The sequence below is a fragment of the Parasteatoda tepidariorum genome, chromosome 7 (genome assembly GCF_043381705.1).
Source record: "Parasteatoda tepidariorum isolate YZ-2023 chromosome 7, CAS_Ptep_4.0, whole genome shotgun sequence".
In the NCBI taxonomy this organism is placed as follows: domain Eukaryota; kingdom Metazoa; phylum Arthropoda; class Arachnida; order Araneae; family Theridiidae; genus Parasteatoda; species Parasteatoda tepidariorum.
This window is the reverse complement of record NC_092210.1, coordinates 48,771,880-48,789,537: the sequence shown is the minus strand read 5'-3', so window position 1 is coordinate 48,789,537 and position 17,658 is coordinate 48,771,880. Positions and strand designations below refer to the sequence as shown.

The 17,658-nt window shown below is 27.8% G+C and overlaps 1 protein-coding gene across 1 annotated transcript in view; it reads right to left on the bottom strand.

Moving 5' to 3' along the window:
* The window catches only part of LOC107448792 (uncharacterized protein MAL13P1.304), a 94,989-nt gene extending 82,599 nt beyond the window's left edge, over window positions 1-12,390 (bottom strand). Inside the window, exon 1 of the mRNA XM_071183398.1 lies at window positions 12,281-12,390. The gene's annotated coding sequence lies outside the window, so the exon portion shown is untranslated. The remainder of the gene's footprint in view (window positions 1-12,280) is intronic.
* Window positions 12,391-17,658: the final 5,268 nt, after the last annotated feature.

The window sequence follows — 17,658 nt, the reverse complement described above, 5'->3', positions numbered from 1 at the left end:
CGATTGATTTTATTTTTCAACTTTTCTTTTGGGTTTTACACAGAGCATTTTGCAGAGTATTTTTGTCTGCCCTTGTCGCGGAATTGTCTACGTCGAATCTCTTAAAACTCCAAAAACAATGCAGCTATGATCCTGAAATTTGGGCATCGAATACAAAAAATCAATTGTAGCCCCATATGATAAAATTGCTTAAATATTTTAATTAGTTGGTTTAGTAGACGGGTTGAAAAATAATTTTTTTCCATTGATTTAGCATTAGCCATCGTTATACATTAAATCATAGACGATTTTTTATGAGTTAATGGCACACGTACTTTAATGCTTAATTATTTTTTTTTACAAGCTCAGTGTTCAACGTGCTTCGTCACTGAGTTAGGTGACGTCACCGCGCTACGTCAACGTGCTACGTCACGTATTGCTATCTGAAACAATGTGTTAATTTTGCTTATAGTTTGCTTTCTCAAAAGTGTTTTTATAAAGTTAAATAATTTAAAATCAAATGTAATTGAAATAAAGAGAAATTAGTTTTGAGGTAAAAAGCAAAGGCAAAGTTAATAAAAAAAATGTACTGTTTCGTTCAGAAGAAACGTGAAATATCGCCATATTTCTGAAGCCAAGGATGCTTAATTAATTTTGGTAGTTAATTCTGCTAGTATTATGGAGTATGTTTTTAATAGTTTTACAGTTGTTTGTAATTTTACCAATTATACTAATACAGGGACTACCGCTAAGATTGAGGGAATAGGTTTTTGACTGTCCTCTGAAATGGATGAGTAGCGGAGAAAATTGCTTGCTTGTGAAAAATTTTGACTATCATGAGTTGACTTTCACCAACAAGAACATGCGAAATGATTTTGGTTTTACCATTTTTCTTCCTTTTTGAAGAGATGAAGTTATAAAAAAATTTTTTGTTTAAACTAATAATGTAAAGTCACTGAGAAGAGCAATAAACAAAAAAAAAAGGAAATATTTTATCTTTATTAAATTTGTCAGTATAGGCCTTTGTTTTGTGCATAATTTCAGTGTTCTTTAGAGCTATGGAATCGGTAGTTGAAGCATTTGAATCTAACTCCGATTTCGAAATTTCCCAAGAACTCGATTCCAATTTGTACTTCGACTGGGGAACAAATTTTTGGTTGCATTTATACAAATACGTGATCTTGCCTAATGCAGGCGTAGGAATGTTTGAGATCTGAAATTAGTTTTGCTCCTAAGGCAACTGAGGATTTTTAAAATGACATTTTTAGTCTATATCTTGTTGAAATATACAGGTTAAAAAACGTTATAACAGGTTATATTCTTCTGTATGATGCCGAATGCTGGAGTCCCCCGAAATCAGAAAAAGAAAAAGTTGAAAATTTCAAAATAGATGCTTAAAAATAATATTAAAAATCTTCTGGTCCAATAGTATAACCAATAAGGAACTTTTAACAAAAGCTAATATCCCATCTGTTAATGAAGAAATTTCAAAATTTCCCAAGAACTCGATTCCAACTTCTACTTCGACTAGGAAACAAATTTTTGGTAGCATTTATACAAATACTTGATCTTGCCTAATGCAGGTGTGTAGATTTTTGAAATCTGAAATTAGTTTTGCTCCGAAAACAACTGATGTTTTTTAAAATGACATTTTTAATCTATCTTTTGTTGAAACATGCAAGAGGAAAACCGTTATAACAGCGGGTCGCATAAATACTGCTACAAACTTTTTGGGGAATTGGTAGGCATCATCAGGATTAAAAATGTGTAGGAAATTATGCCATGAAATGTCGTCATGCGCAATTTTCTTATTATGACCTGTTTAGAAGCTCACCATGAAACAGTTCATAATAGGGAAGTGTCCTAAACGGCGTATGATGAAAATTCTGAGCATGAGTTCCTATGCAATTTTAATCCTGATGATGTGCCCTAACTCACCTAGAAGTTTGTCGCAGCATGTACGCGATCCCCTGTTATATGCCATGATTTTAAACTTGCACACCTCGACAAAAGATAGACAAAAAATGATATAACAAAAACTGTAGCTTGGAGACCGAAACCAGCGGTTGGCAGATTTGAAATTAACAGTGCAAAAGTATTCAAAATCTGTTAAAAAATCTCATGCAACAGAAAAAAAAATCTGTTCTCTTGTGTTATCAGAAGTTACAAACTTCAGCTATGCATATACCAATTATTTTTTTTCTTCTAAAAGCTGTTGTGTTTAAATGAAAGTCCTCAAATGATTCTAAACTAAATTAAAATGGGAATGTCCTGTCTCAACCTATCTTGAAAAGATGAAATATTATTCCTGTGTCAGGAGAGATTATTGCATGTTCAAAGCAGGATAGAAAAGCTGGCAAAGTATGGTAATTACTTAAGTATGACCAATGCATTGTAGCCAAAATCTGCTATTTTTATTCTTTAATTTTTCTGTGCAGTTGAAATTACTTAATTATTTTTCAAAAATTTCTGATTTTTTGATCCTTAATCATTAGGTTGGAACATTCGTTACTAACATTAAAGAATATTTAGCAAAACACACACAATAAAAAAAAATTCATTTAACAGTTATTATTGTTCATAATTGAAAGACAACTATTATTAAACTTCTTAGACTTAATTGCGCAATCATATTAATCCTGTAAGGATGGATTGTGCTAAAAGGGTTTCTGGTTTTATTACAGCTGCTTTTTAAATTAAAGCATAACAACAAAATAGCAATAAAATTGTCTACATTATTTGTGTTTTATTATTAGCAAAAGATTATTATTTTGATTTATTTATAATATTTTTTTGAATTGTGTGTAAACTTTTCCAGCTTTGCCAAGTTTTAATTTTTTTTAATTAAAATAACTATGTTGTCAAACAGCGAGTCTCCATGATTTATAGAAAAGAGTATCTTGAGGTAATTAATGGCTAACAGATATGAGACACATATTAAATTCCTTCATTATATTTTCATCTAAGACATTTTTAGGTTCTGAGAGAAATCCTATCCCCTCCTATTCTTTAAATTTTAAAATTCTCAAATCCTAACTTAAAGGTTCTTTTTTGAAATACTAGTTTTGTATCAACATCAGCGAATATCAAACTTAATAATTTTGAAAAATGGGGCAAAACTCCGTGCTGATCATTTCCTTCATTGTCAAAACAAAAAGAAAAATTTATTAGATTCTTCACATTTTATAATGATGTTTGTAAACGCACAATACTTCCTCCTCAAAAAAATTTCAATTGTTGCAGCAATTCGAGTAAAAAATATACCTAGCTATCGATGTCACAGCTAATACTAAACATTAAATTGATTTGTAGTCATTTTTTTTTCATATAAAAATCATTTGTCTTAAAATTGATTTGCGATTTTTTTTTATCTTAAAAACCAATAAAAACATCAAAAAAGTGTGTTTTTGTTATTTGCATCCAGCATCTTATTCAACCGTGGTTTGAAATCCTTGAAATTGTGTTAAAGTGCATTAAAGAGAAGAAAAAATTTCTCTGAATGTCACTCTCAAATCAATTCTTGATTTGCCATTTCGAAATTCTGAAGAAACATCTATTAAATATTTTTATTTCTTTCCAAGCTGTGAGTTTGATGATCATGATTTCTTCACAGCGTTCTGAAATTTGTCGCGGTTATTTGCTATTTACCTGACCATCGAGAGGTGACAAATAGTGTTTTAATGTCGTCACGTGACAAAATTTCATAAGTGGTTTATTTCCTGGTTAAAATTAACGAAGTTGAAATAAGGTTAAATGCATTAAGATGCGTAATTTTATTTTTTATTGTTTTTTTTTTTCAAACTTGTCAGTTTTATCTAAATTTCATTCTAAATTAATATAGAGATTTATTTTCTTTACAGTTTAAAACAAGACATTTTTAAATAAAATTTGAGTATTTTTCAATGCGTGAGATAAAAAATAAAACTAACAAATTTTCACAAAAAATAAAATGTATACTGAATTGCACGATTTGTGAAAACATAATGCGAATAATAATAATATCTGGAAAATACGTAAATATGCTTGGATTTAAAGTTTACGATAAGAATAAATATATAACCATATTCTCGTATATTTAACCATATTTTTTTTTTAGAGCATCAATAAAACAATGTTACATATAGGAAATGCAAATATATTTTTGTGTCATGACTAAGATTAATATATATGTACAGTGCAAGAAAAAAAAAGCGGACCACTCTAAATAACTTTTGATCTAATGATCGAATCTTCACATTCTGAGATTCAATCTTAATGGCGTGAGGGGTGAACTTAAATATTTTAATTAATTAGTACAAACGATGTTTTAATTTATGAAATCAGACACGAAAACATACTTTCGCTGAACTAGCATACTGGATTCGGAATTCTGTTCCCCAAAATATTGAGGGTAGCCGCAATCAGGGAAAATAGTTTAATCAGGAGATCGGTACAAAGTTAGGACCCAAATAAAATTAACAATAAGTTTGGACCCCTTCATGTTAATTTTATTTTTCGACATATTTTGAGATCTTTTTAAGCGAATTGAAGAATTTTTGCTCACAATTATAAAATTTGTTTTCCCAAGGAGAATTTCACGCAAAAATTGCTCATAATAAATATTTAATATTTTTTATATTTTATTTAAAAATAGTTGAAAAAATTTGAATTAAAGAAAAACATATTTTCTCTCACATTTTAAAGAATATAATTTTGTATGGCAAGGAACAAAATGTAGCAAAATCAGTCGAATAGTCCTTGATTCTTGAGCCATCGAATTTTTTTTAAAAAAGACTCATTTTTGTATAGCAATGTTGATTGGCTATTCGGCGCTGTTGTAACTTTCCTCATGAAGAATAAAATCTTATAAAATCATGTAATCGTGAGATAGGTGATAAAAAATTATGATAGGTGATATAAGAACATTATATTCTGAAAATATTATCAAAAGCTTTTATGTGTGTGGAGTATTAAAGAGAATTCAACAGCGAAGTATCAATCACTATTGTATGAATTTCGGTCATTATTTTATTGTCTTATTAGCAATTAAATTCTATAACAAAGTAAATTTTCTATGGAGTTATATTTGGCGCTAACTTAAAGGACGTTAGTAGCTATATGCTTTTTCTTATTTATTTTGAAAGAAAGCTATTATTACTTTTTTTTAATTTTATTCAAATTAGAATGTAAGAGTGTCATTCATCCTATAAAATTCAGTATTTTAAACCCTTGAGTAAATTCAGGCTCTGATAAGGGGGCTTCTGAAACTGAGTATTACCTTTTAATGTAAATAAATGATCAGTATGTTTAATCTAGGTGTATCTATGGGGCGTGCTTTGTCATAAAACAGAATTATTACCATGTAGTGTTAATAAACGGATATTATGATAAGACACAGTGTTTCTATGAGACGTTCTTTGCCATGAAACAGAGTTATTACCATGCAGTGTTATTAAACTGACACTATGGTAAGACTCGGTGTATCTATGAGGCGTTTTTTCACATGAAATAGAGTTCTACCATGTAGTGTTAATAAATTAACACTATTTTAAATCTTGATGTGTCTATGAGACGTGATTTGCCATGAAATGGAGTTATTACCATGTAGAGTTATTAAATGGACACTATGGTAAATCTTGGTGTATCAGTGCCGCGTGATTCGCCATGAGACGGAGTTATTACCATCATTGTTAATGGACATTATGGTAAAACTCGGTGTGTCTATGAGGCGTTCTTCGCCATGAAACAGAGTTCTACCATGTAGTGCCAATAAACGAACACTATGGTAAATCTCTAAGTGTCTATGAGACGTGATTTGCCTTGAAACAATTTTTTTCCATGTAATGTTAATAAACGGACGCAATGGTAAAATTCGACTCGTCTGTGAGATGTGCTTTGCCATGAAACGGACCATATAGTTTCTGTAAACCGTGAAGTGACAAATTCGAGAAAGCTACCAGACTGGTCACCAAAGATCTCTACTCTCTTGTTTTTTATACATTATTAAAAATGTTTACAAGCAATTCATTAAATTTATTGGTGCTTAAAAATTTCAGTGATTATTTTTTATGAAAATCACTTATTATCTTTAAGTAATTTTATATACAACTTATAAAAGATAACTATAAGCATTTAAATATTTTAAGCAGAAACTGGTAATAAAACACTTAGAAACTTAAGACAATTTTATTTTAAATAATTTAAATAGATCCTAAAATCTTTAAAAGTTTTTAGCTTAAATAATTAACGAACCATCGATATTGCTAAAATCATTTCACTCATAGCATATAAAATATATAGATATATTAAAATTTGTAAGGAAATCTAAATTTAAAAGAATTATTGGACAAAAATAATTTAATTAAACTGACATTAAGGAGAGAATTATAAAGTTCCCAAATAATTAAAAAGTTCTAAATCATTAAAAATATTAAGTAAAAACATTAAATGAAAACACTCAAAAGTTAAAAATAATGACATTTAATCATTTACTTAATATAACTTAATTTACTTAAAACAACTTAAATGTAAAAATTTAATTAATAAATTTATTAATTGAATTTAACACAATATCATACGTATTATTTAAAAAAAACTATTTTCATTATAGCTAAATTGTAAAATATTCTAAATTAATAACTCTGTAAAATGCAAGCAACACGATGAATGATTGTATTTCTAAATCTCTTCATAAATTTTACAATTTAAGGAATCAAATAGTTTTTTTAAAATTCCTTTTGACATATTTTAGATATTAAAATTTTAATATAATTAAAATATTTAATTAAGTTACTCCAAACATTTGAAACCCGCACAAAATTGTTTTCGTAATTTTAAAAAAACATCACTTCGCTCTTAAATGAGATAAAGACTTAGAAGGATTACAGTTCAGAAAGGGGGGGGCACGTTGATTAATAATTATACGATCAAATATGACATGAGAATTAGAATTTCATTCTCAATTAATGCTTTATCATCTGGAAATTTCTCAGTTTGCGTTTTATATCAGACAGACTGATATTGCTACATGTATTTCAAACTGAAATAATATCATTTCATTTATGAGAAAAGATTAAGAAGATAGTAATTTAAATTAATGCCTGTCACATTTCGAAATTAATTAAATGCATAAGAAAGGACTTAATAATAAAATTTTAATTAACCATTTATTTTAAAATTTGCTAAGTGCATCCAGAAAATAATAAGAAAATGCGTACAGTATGCAAAAGGAAAAAGTAAGCAGCCTGAATAACTTTTGATCTAATGAACAGATTTTTCCATATTTTTGGACCACTCTTGAACCACTAATTAAATTATATCTTAGTAAATGAAAATCAAATGCAAAAATAGAAGGTTAAAAAAGTGTTATGTTTCTTATTTTGAGTTCAGTACAATTCTATTTCATAATTTGCAACTGAAATCTATTTAAGACTTCACAAAACAATGTAAATTAATTTTCGCATCTTTAAAATCTTTGTGGTGTTTTTAATGTGTACACCGTTTAGGTTTGTTATTGAATTTCTCATTCATCTTATTACTTTATTCATCTAAAAAATATCTCAAGACAAAATGTTTCAGAAAAAGCACGTTTTAAAAGAGGAAAAAATTATGTTCTAAGTGCAAATTGAAACTAAAAATCACTAGTTTTCTTATAAAATGCCGTGCATTTACATATTTTTAAAAGGCTTAACTCATTTTAATTTAGAGAGAAAGAGAGTTTTTATCAGTATTTCTTTATCAAAGTGCTAATCATGGATTTTATTAGGTAAAAAAAATCTGTGATTTAGAATGTCACATAAGACATATTTATAAAGAATACATAGAATGCTATAAAGCAAAGAAAAAATTTGAAACTTATTTGCTAGATTTAAAAATTGCATTTGTTTTTTCAGTTCTTAGGAATTTCTTTCTATTATCCATAAGATATATTTTCCATATTTACTTCATTTAGTTACTGAGCTCTATTTCATTTTATACTAACTATTATTTTTACATTTAATTAATGTTAGACACTCACTTTGCTACTTCCACAGTTAATAAACGACTCCATAAATCATGTTACGATCAAACGTAACTTAATTTGTCCGATATTTAATATCCAATTTGAGTCAGAGTCGAAGTTCAGAAGAATCGATAAAGAGTCATTAATGTTATGACAACGTCGTTTTAAAAGATGAATTAAGTCATAATTGGCAAAAGACAATTTTGAAAAGGCACGCAAAGTAAAACTCGTTAAAAGGGAGAATACAGAGAAATCTAATTTGCATTTCGATCCATTTTGTATTCAAATTACTCAAGGCTTTTCTTAAAACAAATTTCCTTTATGTCCATTCGCCTTTCTTCTACTTGTTTTCTTAGCAAATCCATTTTTGCACTTTTGCATGAAATGCAAATTGTAATTTTAATGAATATTTTCATTCGGTGAATGTATTTTATACATAACTAATTTAAATGCTCGCTTTAAAATATAGAGTATTTCAAAAAGTATGAATCAAGAGCTAAGATAAATGTTTTATTTCTTATATATTGTGTCATTGAATGTGTCTCTGAAATACGATTCTTTCAAATTTGAAGTATGGATTTAAAAGAGAGTTTGGAGGTTGGAGCTCGATTCTGAATCTAAACAAAAACTGATCATGATATGCTGAATAATTTGCCCTTAGTGCAAAGTGGAGTATGTTGAGTGTGTCTTAGAGATGCGAATTTTTGAAGGTCTTTGTAGGGAGTAATAGTATATTCGAATTAGTATATTAATAAAAATTTATCATTATAAGCTGACTGATTAGTTCTAGGTGTAAAGTGGTAAATGTTAAGGATACCTTTGATAGTATTTTTGCTGATATTATTTTAAATTCGATTCATGGTTTCTGCAGAGAGTAAAAGATTTTGAACTCAACTTTGAATCAGAGAAAAAATTTATCATGATATGCTGAATGATTTGTCTAACCGGCATAGTGATTTATGTCAAGAGTTGTTTTTAAATGTAATTCTTTGAAAGATCGGATCTTGGTTTCAGTAGAGAGTAAAAGATTTTGAACTCAACTTTGAATCAGAGAAAAAACTGATCACGATATACTGAATGATTTGTCTAATGTGCATAGTGATTTATGTTAAGCGTGGTTTTTAAATGCAGTTCTTTGAAAGCTCGGATCTTGGTTTCAGTAGAGAGTAAAAGATATTGAACTCAACTTTGAATCAGAGAAAAAACTGATCATGATATGCTGAATGATTTGTCTAATGTGCATAGTGATTTATGTCAAGCGTGGTTTTTAAATGCAGTTCTTTGAAAGCTCGGATCTTGGTTTCAGTAGAGAGTAAAAGATATTGAACTCAACTTTGAATCAGAGAAGAAAATGATCATGATATGCTGAATGATTTGTCTAATGTGCATAGTGGTTTATGTTAAGCGTGGTTTTTAAATGCAATTCTTTGAAAGCTCAGATCAAGGTTTCAGAGAGTAAAAGATTATGAGCAAGATTTTGAACCTTGATAAAAATTACTCGTGTATAACACGTTGATTGATTTTTACTATGTATTTCAACTCAATGTGTTACATCGTATAGACGTTCTTTAATTTGAACAAATTCTTAGAAAGATTTGGAATCTGTCAAACTATCATTATAAGGAAATGATGCAAACTAATTTCTGTATCCGCTAACATCACCTTTTTCATGAAGTTTTAAAATGTCTTCGTAAATAAACATCATATAAATGAACTATTTAAACTTTTGAAAACATTTAATAACAATACATTTTAATTTGCCATGGTTGTAAAAGTTCATAAATTTTAAATTAGTAATTAATATATATTGAAACATGCACTTGCTTAATACTTAATTAAATAATACACAATTTGGAAATTAAAGTTTTTATTTAATTTACTGCACATAAGTTTTATATTTAATTATTTAATCTAAATTTCTTTATTTAATTATTAATAGTAGTAATTAATAACACGTAAAATTTAACTCATAGCATCATTATCATTGCAAAATTTAATCATAGCATCTTTATAAGAACGTCTCAATTAAAATCTCATAGTTAAAATTCCCACTTGTATTAATTTACTATTTGTGAATAATAATTGATATGGGTAAAAAAAAGTGAGAAATTTTTTTGCATTTAAAAGGGGGAAAAATAGCAATAAAAAAATTTTACAAAGTCTATCTTTCCTAATTACTTGAAAATTAAGTATTTTAATTAATTATAACCTTTAATGGAGATTGTGGATACTACAATAATCAGTAGAAAAGATAATTAATGGAGATATTGCTGTTGATTTAAGTAGAAATGTTTTAATGAGCATTCATATTTTATTCGACTTGAGAATCTCTTTCCTTATTAGAAGGCCAATATAGTCTTAAGAGCTTTATCTGTTATTCTTTGAACAATTATTTTAAATATGTAAACCAATATCTCCACAAATACTTACAAACAAGTAATTTTTAAAGCCAATTCCGACTTAGATCAGCAAAAAAAATTTCCTTTTAGTTACTTTTTATTAAATAATTACACGCTTCACTACTGACGGTATTTATTTCTAAATTTATATCCTGCTATATTTGTTATATAAGAGAATTTTTTTTTTCCCATATAAAACTCAAATTAATGAATTAATATTTGAAAACTTTGCATTAACGGCCACTGAAAGTTTAAAAAAATGCGTTAGAACTCGAGTGGATGAATAAAAAGTATTTTATGAACGATTAAAAATTTGAACAAGATATAGAAATATATAGAGAGAAAAAATTGATTGAATAATTTTAACGTAAAATTTAATATAGCTGAAAGAGTTGATAGAAATAAACCTATCCACTAATTCTCGTTTTAACATCATTATTCGTGATTCTTCTGTTAGCAGCGATTACAAATGTTTACTAATGTAAATGTTACAAATGTTATATTTACAAATATTGTAGTATACTTGATATAACAGTTGCTTTTTTATTTATTTCCAAGTATGCTGGTTCATCACTCTTCGTAAGGGAGATTGTCAGTTCAAAACAGAATGGTTTTTTTCTCCCTTCATTTATTGGACATTTTGTTAAAATGTAGTTGTTTGATGATCTTTAAAGGGTGTTCTAAATGTGAGATCATTAGTCTTTAAATCAATGTATTATTATTCCAATGTTGTATATGTATAATTTATAAAACGAAAGAAAGTTAAATTTTGTTAATCTTTCAGTAATTAAATTTTAATGTATGAAGATACAAACTTAATTAGGCTGATTAACTTGTGCAGATGATATTTTAAGTTACGAAATTGAACACGTTCCCTTTCTGTAAACATGCATTTTTCTGGGCTGGGATAGCCTGGTTGGTAGGGAACTGGGCCCATGTCCAAATGGTCGTGGGTTCGATCCCTGCCGGCCGAAGACTTCCCGTGTAGTAAATGGTGACTGATGCACGTTAAATCTGTCGAGTCTCAAAGTCCTCCATGTTCCCATAACAAATCAATACCTCTTGGGGTACTGAATTTGAGATTTATCGTTCTCTGATTCAGGTCAAAATTACGATCGGTGGAAGAATGAATGTATGCATCAGTGGGTCTACCCTATTAACGGGCGTGACGTATTGATGTGGCAGAAGTCTAATTCTTGACCATAGATGGCGCCACTGGAAAACAAGAACAATCGCCCATCTGCCTTAATGGCATACGTCAACAACGACAACACGCATTTCTCTTTACAAAAAAAATGGTTTCTCTATAATAAACATACACTTTTCTAGTTGAATATAGATTCTTGACCTAAAAGCATGAAGAGACTAGTCGTAATCTGTAAAAAGGTCCCAATAGTTTAGTATTGAAAGCAATCTAAAGTTTACTACAAGATATTTTTCACACAAGTGTTAACACACATAAACAAGTCCCGCACTAACACTCGTTACTCAAAATAATCCTTACAAAAAATGAATTCTAATAATTGTTTAAAAAATAATAACTGCTTCTCAAACAATTTTAGAAATATAGTGAAATGCTCAAAAATGCGAAAAATTAATATTAAAAGGGGTAAGCTTTCGACCATTCTACTGGACTAAACAATTTATTCAAATTTAAGTTCGTGAAAATGTGTTCATTAGATTAATTAGACTAGTTGCGTTTTTTATTTAGCGCAAAGTATGTAGCTCATCTGAAATATCGATTAATGCATAGTGAATAGTACCCATTTACTTCCTGCCCTGTTTTGCACACAGCTGCTCGGTTCATTACAAAAACCAATATAAAACTCAATTAGTACAAACATAATTTGAATTTAACGAACTATTCTTAAATTTCTTAAAAACTATTCTTACTGAAGCTGACAACAAGAAAAATATTTACCTGTTCGCGGTCTAAGTTCACCTCTCCTTCAGTTTAAAAATTGCATATATATTTAAAAAAAATCAAGAGAAAGAATATGAGATTCGTCACCCGTCTTGCCATGAATTACACTAAGAGTTGAGCTTTAAGGCTATAGCTATTTTATTTTATGATTGGCGTTGACAAATAATCCTGTTAACCGGAAGGACACAAGGTTATTTGTCAGCGTTACATGTTTCAGATAAAAAATTATTCGATAAACAGAATTTAACTTTTGAAAGAACAAACCTCATAAAAATGCTTTCAGCAACTTAGTTCTTTCTTAGGTGATAGGCAGAGGATTCCTCTGTTTGATAGTGAACCTTTATGTGTGTTAAATTAAACTTAAATTTCCTGAAACAAAAGAAATCTCAGACAAAGCTTTAATTCATATTAGTCAAATTCAATTACTCCAAGTATAAAGAATAAGATTTTTGCTATATTTTAATAGATCAATAGACTGGAATATATTCTTTTTGATAATAGTAATTTGTGTTTAAACTTCGATCGAAAAACCGATTTTTTTTTAGCTATTTTTTCAGCAAAAAAATAGACTTCGAATAACCTTTGATTTAAATGTTTGGTTATTGAAGAATCTAAATCAAAGTTCCACAGTTTAAATAACTTCAGGTATTTTGAATAATTAAATTACAAAATGGGTAAGTGCTTTCTACGCACCTGATGCAAATTATTTTATAAAAGTTTACCACTAAAGTTACTGCTATGACAAACATAAAAATTAAAAACTACTTGAAAAAATGCAAACTGAGATGATGACAGGTTCATACATTGAAATTAAGCTGCATTTTTTAAGAAATACTTTTAGAACAGATATACTTAATACTGAGAATTATTTATTTTCAAATCTTTATGTTCAGCTCAATTCATGTCTCAGGATGCACTTATGTGTGTGAAGTTTCAGAAAATATTTTAATCTTATTGTTTACGTTCTTCAACAAAATGAAAATTCAGTACAAACTTTAAGCTTTCAATATTTCAGTATTTTGCCGTAACACAAAAAATAAACACGAATGTTTGCTTCCTAATTTTTAAACATTTTATCTCCTAATTTTATAAATTCTGAACTGGAGGACAAGTTTAACGTTTATCATTGACCCACAACTTGTACTAGAATTATGAAACTAAATAAATGTGGAACTAGCAGGAAAATCAACAACATATTGAATAACAGGAATAGAAACATTTTTATTCACAAGAAGGTAGAAGAATTCTTTCCAATCAGACAATACAAAAGGTAGGACAACATTTAAGATACACATTTAGCAAGAATTTGTTCATGGTCCTGCCATGGATATTCTTGATGAATATGAAAGACTTGACATCCGCAGGAACATTTCTGATATTTCTCATCACTTGTAAGAGGTCATTCCGGAAGTTGAGGCTGAAGCGTGGTATGCAGTCACATTGGCACCAGCTGTTTTAATTTTACAATAGAATAAGTGTGATATTTTACAACTCTATGAATAATGCAAATTTTTGATATTCATCTGAAAGAAAAGATGCAGCGAAACTTGTACACCAATTTCAAACTGCTTAGAATTTTTCATAGAAAAATACATTTTATTACAATCAATACATATCTTCTCGGAATATTTAATTGCATAAATATATTTCGTTATTCAAGTTTTAAAGAATTTAAAAGTGGAACAATTTATTCATAAACTTCGTTAACAAAATTATATAACATGCTTAGCATTGCAAGAATATGCAGGAAAAACAATCCAGCAAGATCTGCGTGGCTAAAAAAGAGATTTTTAGATTTAAACCAGCTATATATAATTATTTATATTATTTTATTTCTTTTAGTTCTTCCTATCTCTATCTTCTAAGTCCTATATCTTCTTATTAACCTTCATGAGTGATTTCAATTAACAGCAGAGAAAAAAATAGTTTTTATTAATATTTAAATTAGTATTACTTTGAAATAAATTATTTTCAGCTTATAATTAACACTAAAAATATCATTTTAATTGTTCTCAAAACTGAAAACTAATTATTTGAATTTAATCATAAAACGGATATCAACAGAAACATGAATAAAAAAGTTTCTCTAAGATATTCATCTAAACAAAAATGCCTAAAGCAGATTTCATTTTTTTTTAATTATAATTTTTTTGTAGAAAGATAAAATAGATTTTTAAATTAAAAAAACCTTAAGTAGAATTTATGTTTTAAGAATAAATATTCTATAATATAAATAAAACTGCAGCAATTTACAATATAACTAAATAATCATAGTTTTATTTGCCCAAAAAATGCACTTAATGTCTTCCCGGGAATTTTTTTTTCCGACGTTATAAGAAGAAATACGTTAATGACAGACTGTCGTAAGATTTTCTCACATCTCAAGCTAATGCATAGTCATTAAAGTGGTGATAGGCACTAAAGAAAGTAATTTTAGGAAAATAAAACTACGAAAAAGTACCACACTAGGGTACCTAAGTACGGAATTCTTAAAAATTTTATGCGACTAAAAGAGAAATGCACTAAAAACTTTTGATTAAAAAAGTATAAGGTTTTTTACTAGATATAGTAAATATTTTATGAAGTAACTCATTAGTGAAAAGAATTGGTTTTATGCAATATTCAGTAGCAAATACTATAAAAATTTTGCATTTTAAAACGAAATACAAATCATTATTTTAGGTTTTCATAATCATGCATTGTTGTTATTCAAACTGAAAGTTTTAAAAAATTACTTCATAAAAAGAATCGCTGGGTCATTTCGCAGAACTTGTCACTAACAAGGGACATTGCACAGCTAAGTGTTCTAAATTTTCTATGATAATAAGAGTCAGAAAGTTTTCAATTATTCATAATAAATTCGATACTCAGCTAAATGACTCTTATACACTTTTTAATTAAGCCGACAGTTTTTCTTTTAAGAATAAATAAAGGTTTGCTACATATGTGCTAAGTCAAATATTGAAGAATAATTGCATTATAAAACAAGTGGATCTATTATTTTTAAATTAATTTTATAAAAGTAAGACAAAAAATGGATACAAATTGAGTCAATAGAAAGCAAAATATACACATTTTATATGCCTGTAGAAATATTTTTCCGAATTTCTGCAGTCCGAAACAAAAATCAATCACAATTGCATAGCGTATTTAAGAAGTTAATGCAGTTATGATAAACATTACTCAATTGCTAAGATTTTTTTTAAAAATTATTTGCACCTGCATAAAACATTTAAAATTTCTACAGATACAGGGTAAAAATTAAATAAAAAGAAAAATCGCAGAAAATCAATATTTATGGGGAAAGAAAGTTAACATGCTTAGTAGTCACTACCTTTAATAGATATTTTTAGAATCATTGTCAAAAAAAATATGCACAGTGGGGATTCACAATTTAATATCGAGAAATAATATTAGAAGAAAGGCAAACCCTATCGATATCTGGCGAATAACTATAGAAGAAATCAAAATGAAAAATCAAAAACCAGTTTGATTGCTCGATATAATTTGGGGATGCTTCTAAACGTTCCTTTTTGAATACTTCTCTCTATTTCGATAGGTAATCAAACATTTTTTGGTGATTTCAAAACCACAGTAGTTATTACTCAGTTTTCAATACCGTTTTAATTCCTTTGTTCGTCTAAATATTAATTTGCGATCTTTAATGCGCATCTTCTTTAATTGAAAGTAACTAAAAATAGACATTAAGAGCAGGTATTTTGGTACATTAGTCAGAATTAGATTGAAATTGGATCGTTTAGATAGACAAATTTCTCATTTAATGCTCGAAATTGAGGAATAAATTGTCTATTTTTGAACAGAAATATTCGTAAGTTTCTGAGAAACATTTTAACTTCTCAGAAATAGTTTCATGCTGTTTTTTTTAAACACCACAGAAATTAAATGGTTTATGGTTTAAAAAATATCAAATATTCAATACAAATTTATGAGATAGACATTCAAAGTAACAAATATAAACTTGTTTCAAAATCTCAAAGCCGTTTGCGTCTCGGTATTGCTTTCTAGCGTTTTCCTTAAACTAAAGAAAAATTTACTGTAAGAGAGTTTTTAAAATTCTTATGCAGGTATTATTAAAGTATAACACTACAATTTACAGCATATCAAATAAAGTAAAAGTAGGACAAATAGATATTATATGCGATAAATCTTTTTCAAAAAAACTGTACATTAATAATGTTTTTTTTTTAAACTTAAAAATAAATTTTTACAAACAGACGAAAAAAAACTCCTAAAATATACTATTTTCAAGCCATCATTTTCACTTAGTTTAAGCATACGTTTAAGATGAAGGAATAGTTAAGCTACATCACGCCAAAAGTGAAAAAAAAGCAATTTAAGTAGCAGGAAATAGGGCAATTCCATGATACAAATGACAACATAAAAGAATGAACATTTAATAGCAATTTAGTTACTTATTTTTTTTATTAGTTATTTCAGAAATAAGATTGAAAATTGAAGTTTTTAGTTTTGAAATAATAGTAACAAAAGTTTATTAAAATTTTAATATAGCGTGTATTTGTAACCTCAGTTACATACAAAATTATTCTCAAGAGCTATTTCTGTACTTTTCATTTCTCAATTCATGTGTATTTCCAATGCTTCCTGATAATTTAAAGCTTGCTTTTAAATAAAATTTCAAAACTAATCACATTATTTCTTATAGGAAGAGAAATTCAAATTAAGAATATGCTTTACACCATGTCCTTTCTGTGAAACGTCAGTTACATTTTTATTCTAAACAGAATATTTTCAAATTTTCATACCTTTTGCGATATGCATAATAATATTAGGTTATTATAAAACATTCCACATATTCTTTTTAAATATATACACATACATATAGGATGTTTTTTCACTTTCATTTAAAAAAATTAAACATTGGTTTTTTAAAAAAATATTAAGCATTTATCAATGAAAAAAGCTTTAAATACGAAAGACTATCAAAATATAACGTCACCACGGAATCGCCCAATATATAAATTAGTCATAGTTCTAAAATATTTGACATCACGAATTTATCTAACCAAATTATTTAATAATGAGATTAAGAAAAAGCAAAAATTATGTTTACACCATTCAGAAATATACTCTACATAGTGTTTTAACAAAAGAATAGTGATTTTTAGATCATTACAAGACAAACATCACTAAAATTAGTTTTAAAGCAAACATTTAAAACAAAAGGGTTAAGTATAAAAATGACTAAATGAGATTCTATTTATTAAGTTTACAACCTCATATAGGAAGCATTGGGTATCAACTTTAACCATAGAATTTCAAAAAAGAAGAGAAAAAGAAGAAGCGTGAAAATATTTTTAATTTTTTTTCTTCCTTTCGGTTAGTCTTAAGAAATG